Source organism: Adiantum capillus-veneris, chromosome 26 (assembly GCF_014529385.1).
Source record: "Adiantum capillus-veneris isolate H3 chromosome 26, ASM1452938v2, whole genome shotgun sequence".
Lineage (NCBI taxonomy): Eukaryota > Viridiplantae > Streptophyta > Polypodiopsida > Polypodiales > Pteridaceae > Adiantum > Adiantum capillus-veneris.
In genome coordinates, this window is record NC_140956.1 from 63765359 (window position 1) to 63770228 (window position 4870).

The 4870-nt window shown below is 42.7% G+C and overlaps 1 pseudogene; it reads right to left on the bottom strand.

Annotated features, from left to right (window-relative positions):
* Positions 1-393: 393 nt before the first annotated feature.
* Positions 394-2094, bottom strand: LOC147423570 (uncharacterized; annotated as a pseudogene).
* Positions 2095-4870: the final 2776 nt, after the last annotated feature.

Below are 4870 nucleotides of genomic sequence, written 5' to 3' on the forward strand. Positions count from 1 at the left end.
CTAATTTTATACTCCTCCTCCAACTACCTCCTTGATTTGGGAAGATATCAAGGTGCTTATACACAAATATTGTCTTAACGGATTCAGAAGAGATGAATAATTAACAAAATACACTTTCTCTCTCTCAAAATGAATGGCCCGGCTTACACTTTAACCACGTTAATCTCATCTCTTTAATAAGGTAGTAGGCCCATTCACAATGGGCCTATTATCGAACCATTGTGTTTGGTGACTGGGACAGGGAGAGTACACACACACACACATTGTAGTACTTTTCTCTCTATATATATTACCTAAAACAACTCTGGTCTAATAATAGTGGTAAAAAGAATTGCAATATACAAGGTAATCTTTAATTTGTGAAAAAACTCCTTCCCACCCCCTCTCTCCTCTTTACTTGGTGAGCCAAAGGTCCTTTTTTGGATCTTTGAGCCCACAGATGGCCACTTGGCATGATCAGGGCCATTGCCCACAACTGGAATCTCATGGCCAAAAGCCTCGCAGAAAAACAAGTAACAAGAATATTGTTGCTTTTTATTACGTGTGCTTGCGTTGGTCACCCCATGGATCTGCAAGCATGGTAAAGCACAGTTTCTCACAAGAGTGGCAGGAGATCAGTGGTGGTAGGAGATTCCGTCCAACGTTTTTGACAAACTGTTGGCGAAGGCAAGCCCTTTCACATGAGCCACAAAACCTGAGATCTCATTTGTGCCCTGAATCTCAGGCTGCCAATTTAGTTTTTTATTAACTTGTGCTTGCGTTTTGAAGGTCTACACAGAGCTGGCCACCATGACTTTGCAAGCATGACAAGCAAGGTTTCAACAGTTTCTCACAAGAGTGGCAGGAGATTCCGTCCAAACAAAATGATCGAATCCAAAAAGTAGCGCACACCAATAAACTTGCACTGGTATGCATCAAGACCACCGTTTTTGACAAACTGCTTGCTAAGGCATGAGCTAGTCGGAGGGTTTGCAAAGGAATGATCTTGTCTTGCGATGCAATGACCTACACGTGCAGCTTGAAGGCATTTGATATCAGGCAAGATGCTGATGTGGGAAAAAGACAAAAACCATCATTCAGTAGATGCAAAGATAAGGGATGGAATGATCTACGCATGCAGCTTAAAGGTATTCGACATCATGCAAGATGTTGGTATGGGCAAAAGAGTTCATGATGATTTTATAAGTCAGGAGCTGTTGACAAAAAAAGTTGTGCTTGGCGTTGCCTTGGTTGACATGTATGCCAAATGTGGTGTACTTCATAAAGCACAAAAAGTGCTTGATGAGCTTCCATCTCGTCTCTTGAAATGCTTTGATCGCGGGATATGCCCAACAGTGGCAGGGCAGGAAGCTCTAGGCTGTTTTCAGCAGATGCAAAGAGAAGGAAACTCTTTAAATACAGTCACCTTACGCTTCTATCTCATAGGCATGTGGCATTGAGCTCTTGATGCAATGACCTACACGTGCAGCTTGAAGGCATCTAGCATGATGAAAGATGTTGTATGGGCAAAAGAGTTCATAGCGATATTGTTAGTCAGAGGCTGTTGATAAAAAATGTCGTGCTTGGCCCAACCTTGGTTGACATGTATGCCAAATGTGGTGCTAGGAAGCTGTGGGCTTTTTTCAATATATGCGTAGAGCTTCAGATATGCATTGATGCTTCAGATGCAATCACCTATGAGTTGGTTGACATGTATTGAGCTTCAGATGCAATCACCTATGCATGCATTTTAAGCCTTGTTAAACATGGCTTCTCTCACAATCTTAGCACATTGCATATTAGCATCTTCTCTCAAGCAGTATTTTTAAGGAGACATTGAAGAATATATGGAGCATGAAGATGCAGAGGACCTTGCGGACACTCCTTCCTTGCGTTGGGTCTTGGCCAAGCTAATTCTTCGAGTCTCTGTGACTCTTCTCGATGCTGGTTCTGACCTTGGTAGGCTGGTGGCCTCCTGCTGCATTGGTTGATGAGTGCAAGAAGGGAGCCATTATTTGCATCTTTACTATCGATGATGCACATTACTAGCCATCCAATTTGAAGCAGTTCCCTTGCAAGATCATCGCCCTCTTGAAATTTCTCCCCAAGCTGCATGTCTCTTGATGAGGTGATGGATAAGAACAAGGAGGCAGTCCACTTATCACGCACAGATGCATGCCTTCTGATAGGTCGATGAGCGCAAGAAGGCAGCCATTATTTCATTACGATAGAAAATTAAACCCGTCAATTGACTATACTTGTTCAATACGATAGAGAGCACCATTCATTAGAAAAGAACTAGAGGAGAATCTGGCACATCTACGAAATGGCGAAACATCTCTTTTGAGCTCATTTTGGGAAAGATCAAGGAAATAAAGCCCATTAAGTTCACAAAGCTCATCTAGAATTCTACTTGATAAGTGGTTGTCAGAAAAATCTAGATAAGCCACTTGAGAGACACCAATAGCCCCATGAATTTGATTGCTGTTAAATCCAAGTAGAAAAGGCCGGCAAGGTTTCCCAAACTCTTGGGAATGACACCATCAAAATAGTTGCTGCTGAAATCTACAGATTGTGCTTGATTCCATAAGAAGCTGTCTATGAATAAGCTGGAGATGCCTCCTATTAGGTTATTATTGTTGACATAGAAGCCCACCATGGACACCATCCTTGCATACTCAGAAGGGATTTCCCCTGTCAGATGATTATGGCTTAAATCCAAGTGTGATAATTCTGAAAGAAATCCCAAAGCAATAGGCAGATGTCCTGAGAGCTCACTGTGGGAATCATTGAGCTTCATCAGGCTGCGTATTTTACCGAGCTCTGCAGGGATTTGGCCGGTGAGCTTGTTGTGGCCCAAGTTCAGGCCTTGCAACCTGCCCAATTCTCCAAAACACGGAGGGATACTGCCAACCAAACGATTCTGCGAGAGGTCTAGGATAGTAAGATTATGGAGGGCAGAAAGCTCCCCCAAAATGCTGCTACTCAGCATGTTACCTGGAAGCAACACATAGACCAAAACAGAGCATTTGCCGATTTAAGGACGTATGCTGCCATTAAGCTTGTTGTAAGAGAGATCCAATACTCCAAAGTTTTGGGTGAACATGGAGTCTGGTATGTTGAATTCTGTAGTAAAAGAGCATATCTTGTCTGGAATTGTTCCAACGAGCTGATTATGCGATAGAACAAGGCAATCTAGTCCTTGCCGACAGAGATTGGCAATTTTCAGGCATTGACAAAGATGGATTTCACTCACAATCTCCTATTCGGCCCTATTCCTGACTCCATTGGCCGCCTCCAAAACTTAACCACTCTCATCATGCCCTACAATCTTTCCAATGGGTCTCTTTTGGTTTCGATGAGGTACTGCAAAAGTCTGCAAATTGTGGATCTCTCTTTAAATCATCTTCGAGGTCTGCTTTCGGATGAGCTTGCGAACCTTCAGCTTGTCAATTCCCTGTATTTGGAGAATAACCATTTCAATGGGCCATTACCATCTTGGCTGGGCAGCTGGACAAGGGTAACTTCTCTCTTGTTGGCAACCAATAAGTTCTTAGGGAGCATACCAAAAGAGTTGGGTGACTATTCTTCACTCATCACTTTAAGCTTGGATGGTAATAAACTCTCACGCTCTATACCTGGTGAGCTCTGCAAGCACCCCACCTCTCACAACCATTCTTGAATAGGGACTTTTTTCAAGGTGATGTCCGTGTAGCGAGAAGGGTAGTAGACAGAGGTGATTGTGATGTTGTTCCCATCTATGGATGAGAAGCACACCACCTTGTAAGACAAGGGACTAGTGTGTAAGCATACATGATGATGTCCCCTCGCTCCATCACCACTACGAATTTTCCATAGGAGACCTTGCTGAAGGAAACGTTGCGTTCTCTTGAAGGCTGTATTTTTTCTCTAGCCAAAAGCCAACCAATCACACTGTTGGTCCCACAATACAAGGAGGTCACCTTCTACCACCTTAACACACATACATAAAAAAATTAAACACAAGGAGATTTCTAGTCAAGGACTCGAGGGAAAGGCCTAGTTAATCTTCGCAGTGCTTTGGCCGTATATCAAATCCCCTTGAAGGCATATGGCACTACCTTGGTTGACATGTATGTCTGAAATGTCGTCTCTTGAAATGCATTGATTGCGAGATATGCCCAACAAGGACTGGGCCACAAAGATGTGGCTCATTGGTTTTAGGATGCAAAGTGAGGGCACTTCTCGCACTATGTAGCAGTCCAATATGTCTATAATGTAGAAAATAAAGCTAGATCCGTTTCTTTAAGTTTAATCTATATCCTGCATCTTTTCTATTTGTCTTAACGTGTACTTTGTGTCTGACCAGGGAGGACATATATTCACAACAGTGGACGTTTCAATTGCACAAGCACGACTTCAACTCGACAACACTACAAGGTTCGTTATCTAGCTGTATCCAGCTTCCCATGACTATGCGTTTGCTTGGCGCAACACATAAACGCTACGGGGCAGAGCACGGCTTCCGTTTCTTATAATTTTTGGAGATACCACAGTGCCAACTCTCCACCATACTTTTGTATGGTCTGCATGACGTGCACTATATACTTTGCAGTTTCAGTCAGTGAATTTTCATTGCAAGACGATATGTTTAACTATTCACATTGCTTTTTTGTAGCTCGACTCAAACATTGTCCGCTGGCTGGCACCATTGGATGACATTCGTACAGGATTATCAGGTCGGTAGTGTAGTTCATTTTTTATAGTCTGTTAATTGACTATGCTTGATTGAGAATAAGATGGGTGTCTCAAAGATGGTTCTACAATTTAGAGACTAAATGGTCAATATTACTAGGTTGAATGGTACAATCTACAAATAACTACCAAAGTAGGTTAAGTTGCAACCCTTTTG